We start from the raw sequence: 17,717 nt of genomic DNA, 5'->3' as shown, positions 1-17,717 counted from the left end.
AACGACTCAAGACAAGAATCGAGATAAAACAAAAAGACACGACACTCAGACGTGCACAGGGAGCCTGTTTCTCTGGGTATTGTTTCCCACCCTTTCTCATTTGTGATTCTCACATCACTTGGCCCTCAAGCTCTATTTTTCTGAAAAAGCCCTTTTCCTCACTTTTTCTCTCAGCGCACATCTCTCTATTCTTCAATCTCTCATTTTTTTATCCCTCCCCTGGGTGGTTGATGGATAAACGAGAAATTACGGGCTCTTGTCCTTAGCTTGCTGCTAGATTCTTTTTGTTCCGCTCACAGCCAGTGAGTTCCTCCCACAGAGGGGTTGCACTAAGACTGGGTGTGTAGCAAATCTGCAACTGACATCGGTTGATGATGCTTTTTTGGGGAGTTTGGATGTGATCAGATCTGTCCAGATGATGGAGTGGAATATCTTGCCTCATTCCAGTTCATGCTTCGCACTTGGCTTGATACCTCGTTGCTTGAAGAATGTGAGAGATTTCTGCCCTTTACTGACAGCTTCAGCTCTGCCCTTTCTGGCAGGTAGAGTGCCCTTTCTTGGCAAGTATGGTGCCCTTCCTGGCAAATACAATGACAATAGGGAAAAGACAGGAAGCTTGACTCAACTGTGCCCCTAATTCATCATTTTGACCATTTTTTGTTTTGGTTTTCCACTAAAACAATTTTGACCAACATGAGAGTTAGATTAACATGCTTGTTCAATTTTCTGATTCAAAATCATGCAAGTTAGGTTATGAGCACTGGAAATTTTCCTTTTTTTGAGCCCAAGAAGTGGTCTAGTTTTGGGAAAATGGAACAATTTTTGAGAAAATTAGTCAACCTCAGTAAAAATTCTCAAAAACTGTTTTTGCAAATGGCCAATGCTCAATGAGCACAGAACCTACCCTTGAGATGCACAACCTCAGATCCGAAGGAAAATTGCCCTTTGCTTGAAGGACATTGCATGGCAACAGAAATTTTCCTCTTGTTTGAATGGCACCGCAGCGCATTGAATGGCAATGGAAAGTTGCCCCTTGTCTGAATAGCGCCGCAGCACATTGAATAGCAATGGAAAGTTGCCCCTTGTCTGAATGGCATCGCAGCGCATTGTAGTCAGTCCTTAGAGTGACGAACACAACCAAATTCTCAGATACCGAGAAGGCAAAGATGGTCAAAACCATTACATGGACATAGTAGAATTCGAAGTGTTTGTGGCTGGACTTCAGAATGAAGTTGCCTATGTATAACAAAGATGGGAATCAAGCCTTACGTAGTTTGGGGGTTTAGGTACACTCGGGTATTAACCTCTCCTTTTACGCTCTAACTTTTGCCAAGGCCGCCCTTTCTGGGTTTTCAACCTTGCGAGCTTTGTTTTTCTTTTCTTTTCAATTCTTCTCTTTTTTTTTTCATTTTTTCTTGTCTTTTCTTTTTCAAATCTTTTCATCTTTTCTCTTCTCTTTTCTTTTGTATTTTTTCTCTCTTTTTTTTTGTATTTTTCTCTTGCTCTAACTTTTGCCTGGGTCGCCCTTCCGAGTTTTCGGCCCAGCGAGCCTCTCAAAGGGTAAAAGTGTAACAAGTTCATGCCAAATGGTTTCACGGTTTTGAAGCCATCCGTATCCAGGAGAGTGGTCGCTGTTCGCTGATGATGTAGGAGTCCATCCCATGGGGGCTGAATTTGCCCCTAGTGTTGTGGATAGGAACTCGGTTATCCTTCAGCGATATTTTCTTCTTTCCTCCATCTGGGACTTGGCATTCTTGCCGGCCTTCTTTGGTTTGTGGAATGATCCATCTTCGGCTCTTCGAGCACATTTGAAATTCTTTGCCCCTAGTTCTAGGGGTGCTTCTGATCTAGCTTTGCAAGCTTCTTTTGATGGCATCTGGTCTTCTTGATCTGACTTTCTTGCCGCTAATTCATGGGCTGCTTCAAATCTGGCCACACAGGCCTCACATTGTAGTTGATCGTTGAACAATCTGAATCCAAGTTCAAGCTTTGAAAGTGAGGGGTCGAGTCTCGGGGCTGAGAGCGATCCTAAGCTGCACAATCTCAAGAGTGATTCTACACAGATCTTCGCAAGACAGCGCAAAACATTTTTTTTTGAAATCTTTTAAGAAAGCGACTAATCGCTCGCGCGGAAGACGATGTAGAACCAATCTGGATCAAGCCAGGGTCCTCCTCCGTACTCACATTAACAAACATGATCTCATTCATTAAGGGCTTAGCACGCCTCTCTTTCTCTCAATTGATCAAATTTTTGCAAATCCCGAGGAATTCCTTCTTCTTTGTTTTCAACACATTGTGTTAGAAAAAGTTTTGAAAAACTTAGGTCAATGCAATGATTTAAAGGTGCAGAAGAGCAGGTGAGATGCTCCGCCAATTCGTCCTAGATTTTCTGGCACAACCGGCACAAGGTAGAAGCAAATGCAAGAGTGTGAAAATTACTGCTGTTCCATTCAAATTTTTTGGTGTTACTGGCTCCCCGGCAGAAACAGACTCAAAAGAAAACAAAAGGACAAACACAAAACAAAATAGTGATATCCAAAGTAACACCCCTGGAATCACCTGACTTCTGTACAACAGGACTGACTCGATACAACAAGACAGACCTTTAATCAAAAAGACAGACTCAAAACAAAGAGACAGACTCAAAACAAAACCACAGAACTGACTCAACACCCAAGTCAGAGGCTACAAAAACCAGCATTCGCAAATGCTCAAAACAGTGCGTGCCACACGCCACATCTGAAATATACTGAGCGCCGCCCACAGGTGGTCCAACCCCTGATCACATACTCGTGGTATCCTCAAAGTCCAAAAGCTCAGTGGTGACAGACTTTGCTGAGGTAGGTGGGAGGATGACCTCGTTGTCGATCAAGTCCTGTACTTCGTGGTGAAGACGGAAGCAGTTGTCAGTGGCGTGACCGGTTTGCTGATGGTATGCGCAGTACTGAGTAGCGTCATGGCCTGCTGGAAGATGACTGGGGAGAGGCCTAGGCTCGAGGGGTTTAAGATGCCCCTTTTCAGCCAGGATTTGTAGTGCCTTAGACAGAGGCATGTAGAGAGCGTGAAAGAGTCTGCGCCCTCGGGGTAGATACTTCGAAGTCTGTGGATTCTTGCTAGACGCACTAGCAGGCAGGCACTGCCTTGGCTTTCTGATCTCTTCCAGGTGCAGGTTTATGAGTGGAAGGAACTGTTCTGGCATGACGGGGCTTATCCCGGTTTTCCGTCTGGCTTGAACTGCCCTCGGTTGGAGTGGGGAAAGCATCATCTACAGTCTTGGCCACAACTGCGAATACCTGCTGCTTATTCATCCCCCCGGCTTTCAAAACCTCGACTGCCCACGACAGTTGTTCAATGGGATCGGTGTCTGCCTTCATTTTGTTCTTACCTCTGGCCTCAGCCTGATCAAGGGTTTGGGTTGCTGTTGACATGTCATTGCAATAGCTCGAGACAACCTGAGATTGGCTGAGCTCGATCACAATTCGCCCCAGTAGCGGGGGCTCCTGCGGTACAAAATTTCCGGCATATGATGCAGTTGGTGGCGAAGCTGACATTCCGTAAGCGAGATCCGCTACGGACTTCTGAAGGTCACCAATCATTCCCATTAATTCAAACGTGATAGGTTCACGGGCCTGAAATAACTGGGGCTCCCAGATCGGGCGTGCAGTAGGCGACCTGGGTGGATGTGGTACATCGACATTGGTCTCGCTTTGCGGGATGATTCCTTGGTCTAATGCGGCTGCCATAACCACGATTTCCTCTGAATTTTGCATCATCATAGATCCGCTGAACTGAATGGAGCCAAAACACCCCTATGTTGGAGTAGGGTTTCCCTATCCTATTTTGTCAGGAGCTAGGGTTTCACTACGCACACAGCGGTTTCAAACAACCTATAATCGGGTAAGCAACCTGTCCTAGTTTGGAATGATCACTATGGATTCTGAATATGCACTAGGTCGAATGGTCAAAAAGGGTGCCCCGGTAAAATCGGGGTTTGTGTTCCCGTCGTGGCAGAGCTCGCAACCGGTCAGCTTTATGGCACGCTTCGCAAAGCGAGCCTCCGGCAAACCGTTCAGGAATAGCATACGGCAAACACGGTGTCCTAGGCGCACCAATGCACATGCAATGCAAAGAAACACATAAGTGTAATCAAAACAAGATATCATGAGTTCGAGTCAAGTTCTCTAATTCCCCAGCAGAGTCGCCATAAATTGTAGACGTCCCCGAACGCCTCGGGAGGGAATCCCCCACCGTTTTGTTCATTATGGGCTCACTGAAGTTCAGGACTCAAAGTCACGGTCCTGTATCTAATCTAGCAGAGTGCAATGCAAGACCGATGAATCATCAAAGAGTCCAAATCCGGCAAATCATTTTTGAAAACAGATTTTTTGAAAGAAGTGCCAAACATGGACTGCTTTCCCAGATACAGAGTCGCCACCTAAATATTTTATTTTGGGAAATTTAGGAAACCCTGACTCGTTGCCTAAGGCCACGTGTCTGTCATCACCAAAGTTGTCTCGGCTCGGGAACTTGGGGACGATTAGAGAAGGTCACTTCGTGAGCACCCCCGCTCGCCCGATCCGAAGATCGGCCTCTACTAACCATGATATCTCGTTTTCGAAAACACATGTGTTCTTATTCCGATTAATTAGCTAGAATTACTATGTGATGCGCACAGCATACAAATATAGACTAGATCGCCTAATTTGGAACAAAGCATTGCATATCCGTTTGTTTGGAAATGTTTGAAGTTTGCTACTCGCAAGTAGGCTAAAATGCAGATTTCAATGAATTATCCCAATTCAAGTAATCCAACCTTCATCCACAGGCATTCAGGCAGTATATCACATAAGCATATAGCCACATGGTAAGCATGCTGTCATGTTAACAATCACACTCATGCGAGATGCTAAAGCATAAATACTTACATTGTACTCCGTGCCAAAACAGAGAACTCGTTAGCAATCATGCATGATCCAAGTCCATGTTAAGTGCCTAATGTATCGCATGCAGAATGCAGTCTAGAATAGGCTCGGCTAATCCTAGGAATGCAACAGATAACACGTATTCAAGTTAGATTTGAAATACTATGCAGTTAGTATGATGCGCCGAGCCCGGTGCATGCAATACATATGAATGAATGCACGCATGCATAGCATAAGGTATGCTAATTGAAATATGCCCTAAATTTAACCATCATAAGCGGGTAAATAAAAGGGAGAAAGAAATGGGGTTGGAAGACATGCACACACGCACCCACAGTTATTACAAATTTGCCTTCACTCGGAGGGACCGAATAAATAATACAAGCCACCTAATTAACTAACTCACAAGCTAATTAATTATTACAGAACCAAACTGAATAACTAGCTGCAACTAATTATTACACAACTTTATTAATTAACTAACTAATTAACTAACTAATGAATGACAACAAGCAGGTAGAGAAAGCAGTAAATGGTGCTATTCCAGCTCTATTTGAAGGAGGGAGGCATGCATGCTCGCTTCGGTTCTTTGCCTTGAAACGCCTTCCGGTTGCTCTTTAGAGGCTCTATTTGCAGGGTGTCTTTCAGCGCTTGTTGCTGGACCTTACCAAAACATTGCAGGGGAAGTCACCAGTGGCTTGCCGGCCATGGAAGGATCACTGCCGGCCAAAGGTGGTCCATTGCCGGCCAAGGGTGGCACACTGTCGGCCATCAGTGACAGGTGTAACAAGCCCGTGGGGGACCTCGCTACAGCTCGGACTCGATTTGTAGTCACGGTTCTAAATCTGAACCAAAGAGTCCAAATCTGGCAAATCGTTTTGAGAAAACAGATTTTTGAAAGAAGTGCCAAACATGGACTGCTTTGCCAGATACAGAGTCGCCACCTAAATATTTTATTTTGGGAAATTTAGGAAACCCTGACTCGTTGCCTAAGGCCACGTGTCCGTCATCACCAAAGTTGCCTCGGCTCGGGAACTTGGGTACGATTGGGGAAGGTCACTTCGTGAGCACCCCCGCTCGCCCGGTCAGAGACCGGCCTCTACTAACCATGATATCTATTTTTGAAAACATTGTGTGTTCTTATTCCGGTTATTAGCCTAGGTTACTATGTGATGCGCACAGCATACAAGTATAGACTGGATCGCCTGAATTGGAACAAAACATTTCATGTCTATTTTTGAAAGGTGGTTTGCTACTCGCAAGTAGGCTTAAAACATTTGATGATTTATTCCAATTTAAGTAACCCAACCTTCACCCATAGGCATTCAGGCAGATATATCACATAAGCAAATAGCCTCTTGGTAAGCATGCTATCATGGCAGTCACTCACACGCATGCAAGGATGCTAAAGCATAAAACTTACCGAGTACTCCAAGCCGAAATAGAAACTCATTAGAAATCATGCATGAATCCTAAGTATACAGAAATGCCTAATGTAACACATGCAAAATGCAACTATAGCAGGTTCGGCTATTCTAAACATGGCATATGAAATGCTACAACTAACATGTATTCAATTTGGAATTGAAATACAAATGCAGTTAGTATGATGCGCCGAGCCCGGTGCATGCAAAACAGATGAATGAATGCAAACATGCTGTCATACTGTATGCTAATTTAAACATGCCCTAATCTAACCATCAAAAGCGGATAAATAAAAGGGAGAAAGACGTGGGGTTGGAAGACATACAACACACACACGCACACTTATTACAATTGTGCCCTCGCGCAGAGGGTCCGAATAAATAATACAGTTCCAAATGAAAGAATATTACAGTCCAAATAATATACAGATTCCTAATTAATTAACGAATTAACTAAAAAAACTGTAAAAAACTGGCGTGCAAGCCAGGGACTGCCTTGCTTCTGATGAATGATGCACATTTAGGCTGCCTTGCGCGGAAATCCACCAGGATGCCCCAATTAGCCTCTGTTTAGCAGTTATTCTTGAAAAGCGTGCCAAGTCCTGAAAAATTGCTGATTCTTCATTTTGCTGCAACAGAGAGCAGGAAAGGGGCATAGCAATGTATTTTCACAGATATATGCATGTCTCGATCCTCGTGCCACCAATCACGCATACCGAGGCATGGTGGCCGAGGAGTCGAAATGCACAATTCAATATAGGATGAATGCACATGAAAACACTAGAAGACCTAACTCCATCATGGGTGATCCGGAGTGTCGGTGACTGGGGAATTGAGATACATTCCGTCACTCGGAGTACGAAATGCACCTCGTTTCCCGTGCCCGGGCTAACTCCTATTCCGAACACGATGCAATATGCATGACATGCATGAAATGCAACTAAGATACAATCCTAACATACACAATGCTATGGAATGACATGTCTCGAAATGCATGCACACGGGCACGCAAACCGAGAAAATGACATACGCAATGCAAATGATAGAGAAATATGATATGGACTTACACTAACATGAGAGAGCCTCAGCCACACTCACATAAGAGGCCGGTGGATGAAAATGAAGCGCCTCGAAATGCGTGCACACGGGCACGCAAACCGAGGCGATGGCATATGCAATGCAATGGCATGGAAATGATATATAGAATGCGACATGGACTTACACTAACATGAGAGAGCCTCAGCCACACTCACATAAGAGGCCGATGGATGAAAATGAAGTGCCTCGAAATGCGTGCACACGGGCACGCAAACCGAGGTGATGGCATATGCAATGCAATGGCATGGAAATGGCATATAGAATGCGACATGGACTTATACTAACATGAGAGAGCCTCAGCCGCACTCACATAAGAGGCCGATGGATGAAAATGAAGTGCCTCGAAATGCGTGCACGCGGGCACGCAAATCGAGGCGATGACATACGCAATGCAATATGGCAAAAATGGCATATAGAATGCAACATGGACTTACACTAACATGAGAGAGCCTCAGCCACACTCACATAAGAGGCCGATGGGTGAAAATGAAGTGCCTCGAAATGCGTGCACGCGGGCACGCAAACCGAGGCAATGGCATACGCAATGCAATGGCATGGAAATGACATATAAGCATGCTAATGGATTTTCAGAAATGAAATGTGGGGGAAAACAGCCCCGAAATGAGGCGAAAACACACCCGATGCAGGGAATAGTCCCGAAATATGAATTTTGGCTCGCGAAATGGCCAATAGCTATACCAAACATACAAAATTGGCACATACAATGAATAGACAGAAGCAAGGCAGCCCCTAAATATGAACTTTTCCAGTTTATAGCATGGCCAAACAGCAAACCAAGACAGGGCAAAATTAGCATGCAAGAAATGGCCCTAAACATGAGATTAAGAAGCAACTCACATCTGCTGTCCTCAAACAGGTTAGGGCCCTTCAACAAAGTTGAAGAGGGGCCCAAAATATGATGTTTTCCAGAACTGTAAAAACCCCAAAAACAAACACAGGTATGGCTGCACTCCTATGCAAGAAAAAGGGCCAAAAGGTGGCCAAAGAGGCAAGGGGTATATGCAAAGCCCAAACTGAAAAATTCCCTTCTACAACATTGAAGAGGGACCAAAAATAAGCATATTTACAGAACTGTAAAAACTCCAAAACAGTATAAAAACATGCTAGAAATGCAATGCAAAATAAGGCTCAAAAGAGGCTATAACATGAGGTATGCAAAATATTCCACAAACAGCCAAAGACCCTTAATGAAACATGAAGAATGGGCCAAAATAAGACTATTTTCAGAACTGTAAAATGGCCAAAAACAAAAGCATGATAGGCTAACAAAACATGCAGGAATGGGGACCAAAAGAGAGATATAACATGAAGTGACATATGGAGGTCCCAAACCATGAAAGGCCCTAAATTAAACATGAAGAATGGACCAAAATAAGACTATTTTCAGTGTTGTAAAATGGCCAAAAACCAAAGCACAATAGGCTGCCAAAGCATGCAAAAATGGGACCAAAAAGGGAGTATAAAGGCAAGCATAGCATGGAGGTCCCAAACAGTGTTGATTCCTTCTTCAATGTTGAAGAGGGGCTCAAAATAAGCGTATTTACAGTTTACATCATGCTCCAAAACAGATCACACACAAGCTAAAAAAATCATGCAAGAAAACGGTATTTAAGAAGGGTATTGAAGCAAGTGCAATATGGGGGGATCAAACAGGGTTGATCCCTTAAGAAAAAGTGAAAATGAGCTCAAAACAAGGCCACTTTCAGTTATGGCCGGAGCTCAAAGAAAAAAGCATATATGGTTAAGAAAAGTTGCAAAAATAAGCCCAAAAAGGGTGAAATAGCAACTCACCCTTGTAGACCAATCTTTGGTTGCTTCTTGGACCAAGTTGCAGAACCTTTAGCCTTTGAGAAGCCCTCCTTGTTGCTGGAAATGGAGTGGTGGTGGTGGTGTTTGGTGGTGATGAAGGAATGAAGTATAGAACTTGGATGTTTTTGAGGAAATGAGAGAGATAGAGGGAGGTTTGAATGTATATACTTGAAGGCAATTTCTCTAACCCCTAATACAAGTGTTGACCCTTGGTTATATGGACCAAAAAGAGGGGCAAAAGGTGGGGGGAAAAGGAGGCAAGCTTTCCCCCACAAAATATCCCCCGGATATAGAAATTTTCTGGGGGATAAAGCTATACAGCTGTAAAGTGAACAGTGTGAGGATCATGGCCGGCCAGGTATTTTTGTTGCAGGTGGCTGGCCGGCCATACCCCCTTAGCCGGCCGGCTAGGGGTCAAAAGGGTCAAGTTGGTTTAGTGGCCGGCCACCACATAATGGTGTCCTCCCATGTGCCCTCAACACAACCCTGTGGTTAAAAGTCCAAGAAAGTGGCTCAAGGGTGTTCGACATTGGCTCGGAAGGAGGGGTTCAAAAGGGTCAAGCAACATTAGTGGCCGGCCACCAACTTTTAGGGTCCTCCCATGTGTGTACATCACAAGTATGTGGTTCAAAGTTCAAGAAAGTGGCCCCAAGGTGTTCAACATTAGCCCGGAAGGAGGGGTTCAAAAGGGTCAAGCAACATTAGTGGCCGGCCACCAACTTTTAGGGTCCTCCCATGTGTGTACATCACAAGTATGTGGTTCAAAGTTCAAGAAAGTGGCCCCAAGGTGTTCAACATTAGCCCGGAAGTGTGAAAAACGGGCATCGGAGGGCATCGGAGGATATATAACTGGTTGCTGCAACAATTACTGGCCTCCCACCTTTCTACGGCCTTCCCAGTGATAAAACAGAGGTACCTGCCAAAAATGAACGAAAGCCGTTGCAAAACGAATGTTCGGGGGCCAAAACGCGCAGTTCGGGGTCCCGAAAATGGGTTGTTAAGCACCGAAAGTGGCATTCGGCCACGAAGTGGGTTTCTCAGACCCCAGTGTCCCTCAAAAGGGAGAAAATAAGATGTATGCCAAAAATCAGAGCAAATGGAGATGGTTAAGCGGTCCCGAACTGGGGCACACGGCCAACGGTCCCGAAAAACCGGAAACCGGACTCCTAAATGGGCAAAATGGCCTGCGGCCACAAAATGTAGCCCACGGCCACTGAGAGATGGTCTACGGGACCTCTCCCTCCCCTCGGGAAAAGAAACAAAGAAAACCGAGCCTGGTTCGCAAACCGAGGCAAAGCACAAAAGAGGGTTCGGAAGTCCGGAGGCAGGGCTCACGGCCGCAACTCTGAAACTTCTGAACGAGCACATTATGCAACATCACCAAGCACTCAATCAGTGACGTCTGAGTCTTAAGGTCGGTCAAAAATGGGGTGTCTACAACAGGCTGCCGGCCACTGGTGTGCTGTGACACCAAACTGCAACGAAGCACAAAATAGAGGAAATGGAGGGTTTCCCAAGGATATGTACGCACCGTGGCACTCCAAATCACCTCAAGACATCAAGGAAGAGGCCTAGTCGAATCCACGACCATCAATCACGCATCCCGATGCATGATGGCCAAAGATCCAACTTATGCCAATCAATATGAAAATGAATGCACAAATAAAGCAAGTAAAGCCTAGAACTCTATCATGAATCATCAAAAGCTTCGGCGACCGAGAATTGAGACATGTTCCATCACTTGAAGTATGAAACGCCCCTCGTTCCTTGTGCTCAGATTAACGCTTAATCCAAGCAATGCAACACATAAGCATGGCAAACATGCAACATGACCTAAATGTGCAAACATGCAACTAAACCAAGCATGCAACAAGAATATAAGCATGATGTGAGGTGATGACCTTGGACAACATGACAAAATGCAACATGAACATGTGAGCATGCAAGGTATGCCAAGCTAAACAAGTATGCGACAACATACAAAATGAAACAAGCGTGTGGCAACATGGTAAGATGGGCTTACACCAAAGATGGACGGCTCTCAACTAGGTCCAAATCAGTAGCCAAAGCGATGAATTAAGCCACACAACACACTCAAGCATGCGAAATGCGAAAGGTTCATCAAAGGGGCCTAAAAGGGCAACTCTCAAAAGTGCCTAAGAAGTGACAAATGTGCAAGTGTAACAACACTATATGCACTGAAATGAGATGATAAATGATGCCAAATCATTTAAAAAGCTCAAGGATAGCATGCGTGAATCACCGAAACACGAAGCTTGCAAGGCCAATTACACTACAGCTATACGAAACATGAAGGATATGGCAAGGGCAACCCAAAACAGTTCTAGTACATACTGATATGAGACTAAAACATGCATGGAAGTAAGACAAAGCAAGCTAGCATACAATGCTAAAACATAGGACATGCAAGGCTACAAGAGAGGCAATGCACTACACCTATGAGAACCAATCATGGCATGACTTGGACAACCAAAAACAGAGTTACATCATGGTATATTAGGACCCAAAATGTACTGAAATGATGAGCCAAAGGCTTAGGCTAAGTGGTATGCACAAAAATCCATTCTTGAAGCATAAAGCACAAGCTATACAAAGCATTCAAGGCATGTCAAATGCGAGTGAACAACAATATTTCATGGATTGAAATAGCATGTGGAATGAGGGCAAGGCATGCAAACATCACATGTATGGCATGATAGAGGCCTCAAAACCGAAGACTAGCCTAAGCATTTACACTATAGCTATGCAAAGCATGAGTGATATGGCCATGACAGCCCAAAATAGTCCTAGAACACTTCAAAATAAGCATAAAATCAAGTTTGAGCAAAGCCAAAATATGCTAGTATGATGAGTCAAAACATCATGCACAAAGGGGCTAGTAAACATGATTTGTTCTACACCTATATGGAGCATGCAAATGATGATTAAACCAACTATGGATAGGGTCATAAAATGCCAAATGCTGACCAAATACATGCTGAAATGTAAACCAAACAAGCTAAAATGACATGGCATGGCATGGAGCATATGAAGCTAGTTTAGGGGATTTACATTACAAGTGCATCATGCAAGCATGGAGTGACAAAACCAACCCAAAATAGGTTCATGGCATGGTAAAACATTACCAAAATTGGACTGAAATTGACACAACAAAAGCCAAGCACACATGCTACTTTGATGAGCTATGGATGGAGTTACACTACACATACTATATGCATGCAAAATATGACCAAACCAGCCATGGACAGGGCTAAGGCAGGTCCTAAAAGGCACAAAAATAGGCCTGAACCGAGCCTCAAAAATACATAGAAGGATGGTCCTTTGGAAGGCCAAAAATGCAAGTAAAGAGGGACACAAAGAGAGGGGACTACCCCCTCTGATTTAGGACCTCAAAACCACACCTCTACCACCAAAATCCCACTGGATTTCAGTGGTAGGAATGCCAAACCAAGGCTAGCTCGGAGGCCTCCAGATATGGCTTAAAACAAAGCCAAACAAAGCATATAAGGGGGCTACACACCGCAAACAGCAAAATGACCTTAACCAAACTTAAAAAGCACTTCAAAAAAAGACTTTTTCCAATTGTAAGAAAAGCCTAAATCAATATGCAAAGAGGGCTAAAGCAAGGTGCAAAAAAGTGCAAAAATAGGGAAAATGCTCACCCTTGAAGACCCTCTTCGAAATCAGCAATTTTAGGGGGTGGAAGCTTGCTTTCAGACCTCAAGAAGACCTCCCAAGAAGCTTGGTTCAATGGTGGTGGTGTATATCTAGGTGTTGTAGTGTAAAAGTGCAAGGAAATCCAATTTCTAAGCACAAAATATAAACAATATAGAGAGAAAGGGAGTTTTTGCTCTCCAAAACTCAAAACCTCTGGCAAAGAGGGAGCCCTCTTGCTTATATAGAGGAATGAAAAGCCAAAGCTTCTTCAAGAAGCTTTTTAAGGCTTCCATCCCTCCATATATGTGTATGGAGGGGAGCAAATGAAAATCCAGCTGGCTCAAAAGATCTGGAGGAAAACCAGCTGAGATAGGGGGGGTGCCGGCCATCATCAATGGCCGGCAGTGGCTCATTGATGGCCGGCAAGGCCTCATTAATGGCCGGCAGGAACAAGTAAATGGTCGGCAGTGCCATGCCATGGCCGGCAGTGCACCACAGGGTCCACTCTGACAGGACCTAGTCAAGGTCCAAAGAAAAAGGCAGAAAGGATACAGGGTCCGGGAAGCTCGAACCGGTGACGTTCCGCCGCGACAGTCGAGTACTCAGTGAGCAATCGAACTAGTTGTTGAGTGTACTTGCAAGCATAACCAAGTCTCGAGGACAGTCAAAAATGGGGTTTCTACATTGGGTCAACCTCAAATTCAAACGGAGCCTCAGTTTGATACACAAGTGCTTTGGAGGCTTGTGATAGGATCAACTCTGCTGGATTGCCTTGATTCTCTTGGACATTAGCAGTATGGGTAGTGGCTCCAGGTGCAAAGAAACATATAAGTGTAGATAAACTTTCATATCATGAAGTTCGAGTCAAGTTCTCTAATTTCTTTAGTCGAGTCACCAGAAACTGTAGCGACTTTTTCACACCCCGTTTCGAAAGACGAATAAGCCTTATAGTATCGGACTCCCACAATTCTGAATCTGATCTCACAAGTGCAATGTGAAATAGATAATCACCAAATAGTCCCAATCCAAAAAATCTTTTGGAAAATCGATTTTGAATCAAATTGCCAAAAATAGACTGCTTTGCCAGATACAGAGACGTCACCTAAATGTTTTTGGGAAATTTAGAAAACCCATGACTCGTGCCAAAGGCCACGTGTCCGTCATCACCAAGATCGTCTCAGCTTGGGAACTTAGGTACGAGAGGGAAAGGTCATGAATTGAGCACCCATACTCACGCGATCAAAGATCGGCCTCTACTAATCATGATATGAATCTTATTTACATTATATCCTGTTATTCCGATTTATTAGGCTAGCATTACTATGTAATGCACATACACACAAGTATAGACCATTTTGCAAGAATTGGAACACTTGGTTCATGTTTGTTTTGAAAATTGTTTCGAATATGTACCACTTGAAAAAGTGATCACACATAAACATTTATCAAATTATTCCAATTCAAGCAATTAGCCTTCATCCACAGGCATTCAAGAAATTATAGCACTTAAGCAATTAGCCTTATGGCAAGCATGCTAAACATGGGGACAATCACACACATACGATATGGTAAAGCGAGTAAAGGCTTACCTCGTACTCTAAGCCAAAAAGATGATAAAGTTAGAAAGATGCATAATCCTAACTAGGCAATATGACTAATGCAACACAAGCGATATGCAATTACTAGGCTTGGCTACTAATATGGCATACGAATCAATTAAATAGCATGCGGTCTAAGCACGTATTCAAAGAAGTATTTAAACTAACAATACGAGTGAGAATGATGAACCGAGCCTCGGTGTATGCAATACAAGTGGATGTAAAGATGAAGTATGCTAAGCAAAACATGATGCCCTAAACTAACCATCATAAGCTAGTAAGTAAAAGGGAGAAAGACGTGGGGTTGGAAGATATACACCTTATTACAACATGGCGCTCTCATGAAAGAGAGTCTGAATGAACTAACTAGCTAACTAATTAAAGATAAACTAATTAATTAACTATTACAAATTGAAATGAATAAATAGCTAAACTACTTAACTACAAAACAAATGAACTAATTAATTAACTAATCTACCTAGTTAAAATAATTACAACATGAGACAAATTAGCTATTCTAACTAATTAAGTACAAAAACATTATTTTAAGCACAACACTAATATATACAACATGGCTCATGAGGATCGATGAAAGGCTTATGCGTGAATGCGGTTTCCTCCCAAAAAAGCCACCGTTTTTTGCTGTTGAAAGCCTCTGTTGCACAGTAGAACACTTTCACTAATTTTCACCTCCAGACCAACTCTGTTTTGCTGGGGGAGTACACTGTTGGATTCTGCACTGGTGGCCGGCAAGGAGCCTGCCGTCCACTGATGATGGCCTACCGGCCACTGATGACTGGGCTTCCTTGCTGTAATAGAGTGCAAATAGAGTAGGGATAGAGTATTCTTAAGGGTTTGTTTGCACAATTTACCCCTCATTATCATTTGAACAGCTCAAAAGAGTAGTAAACTTGGTTCACAAACCATCAATCTTTGCAATTTCATTGCATGATGGCCTATGAACCGAAGTAAGCAAGTTTAATAAATGCAACAAAATGAGACTCTCAAAATCAACTCCCTATCATGAAAGATCAAAGGAAGTAGTTGACAATGAATTTTGAACCGTTTTCTTCACTAATGAGTATGAAACGATTCAAGACTCAATGATTCAATTAACTTCTGATTAAACCTAAACAAGTTATTATCTTGTACCTTTTAATCACCAATTTTATTACTTCATTTTAGATTACCAGCCATTCTTTAGTCAATTAAGTCCAAAGGTGAATTTAAGTCCTCTAATGGAAAGAGGGCTCAAACCAAAAGTTACTTTGGGCATGAAAGAGACATCATACCATTGGTAATGAATCCCCAAAGGGATTAAACCCCCAAAGGGATTAAACCATTAAGTATGACACCTCAATCTCATGCTTAAACAAACAAGTAGTTTGAAAACCACTTTCAAAGCGAAACAAAAGCCAAGAAAGGAGGGAGGTTGTAGAGGTGATTAAGAGTGATCACAAGTATGGAAAGCCATAAATAAGCACTATCAATTAAAATAAGATGGTGTCTAAGGCCTAAAACACCAAGCTTATGAGGGAAATTACACTATATGCATGCAAAACAAAGCTCAAATGCAGCAAACACTTAAGACAGTCCTAAAATAGTTTAAAAACAATCCTAAAACATGTTGGGATTAAGACAAAAATGCCTCGATTAATTAGCTAAAACATGGATCATAATAGGCTAGTAAGAAAAACACAAGGAGGGGAGGCTAACCCCTCTAATTTTGAATTTCAAAACATGATTTTAGCTACTAAAATCACTCTAAAAATCAGTGTTTAAAAGCTCAAAAAAAGATAGTGCAAGGGTGGGAAACACAAGGGAAAAGGCCTTGAGAAAAAGGTGTAAAGAATGGTGAACCACCCCTCAACCTTTATTGGCCTTAAAACCCAAGTTTTAGCCCAAAAACACAGAGTTTTTACAGCCCAAAAATAGTTGGAAAATAGTAAGAAAAAGAGTGAATACAACAAGTAAAGAGGCAAAACCTTATACCTCTTGAAGAGGAGAACCAATTCCAAGCAATAAATCAAGGCAAACACTCACTCAAGAGCTCAAACAAGGCTCAAAGATACCTCAACTTAAAGATGGAGAGGTTTGGTTAAGAGTGTATAGGCAAAGGTGAAGGATATGTAAGCAAGGGTTAAGAAATTTGCTAGAGATAGAGAGAATTGTAGAGAGAGAGGAAAGATTTTGCTCTAAAATTTTTCTAACCCCAAAATATGAGAGGGAGGTAATCTATATATAGAGAACATGAATCTCCCTCACAAACATCCAACCATACATGTGGGAGTAGATGCATGCATCTGTGCAAACAGCTGTCACAGCTGTCACAAAATATTTACAAAACACATTGGTGGCCGGCAGGCCACATCAGTGGCCGACAACCAAGAGTGATGGCTGGCAGCCTAAAGCAATGGTTTGAAAGGCTCAAAGCTATGGCATTCCCGCTGACGTCCAAGTCGTAAGGGCCGTCAAAAATGGGGTGTCTACAGCACTCGAGCGGAGATCGCAAATTTAGCAGCTATGAAACTACAGTTTACTCCAAATCTAGGGCACGACTTCCAGATCTTCTTTGATGGTTTTAGGGTTTTCTTCTGGGGCTATTTTGTTAGTTTTCTTTGATGCTTGATTGAGTATTAAACTCACATGGTTTAACAAGCACACATCAAAGAATTCTATTGTTTGAATGTTCTACATCAAGAGTGTTCTTCTTCGGTGAAATACGGAGAATCAAGCGTGGAGTATTCGAAGGAGTTTGAAACTGTGCGCAGTCGTTGATTCGACACAGATGTTGTGGATTCAACATCAATCTGATCAATTCCGAGATGAAAGTTGCTGTGAAAGAGATACAGATTGTTGAAGACAGATTGATAGAGCTTGGGTAATTTATATGGCTAATTTGTATTCTTTCTTACTTTCGTAGTTGATTGATTAGTGGAGTTTAGCTCGTGGTTTTTTAATCACAATTGGAGGTGATCCAATTGTGGTTTTTCTACGTAAAAATCTATTGTGTTGATATATTGATTTTGAAATAACAGTTTAAATCATTTTCGTATGTGCTAGATGATTTAGATTGTCTATTTTATTTGTTTGGGTATTGTTTCATAAGGTATGAGAGAAAAGTGAGAAACAAGAATAGGATGCGAATGAGAACAAGAATTGGGTAA

This window comes from Camellia sinensis, chromosome 14 (genome assembly GCF_055761805.1).
Source record: "Camellia sinensis isolate YWXY chromosome 14, ASM5576180v1, whole genome shotgun sequence".
Taxonomy (NCBI): Eukaryota; Viridiplantae; Streptophyta; class Magnoliopsida; order Ericales; family Theaceae; genus Camellia; species Camellia sinensis.
Note: the sequence above shows the minus strand (reverse complement) of the source record.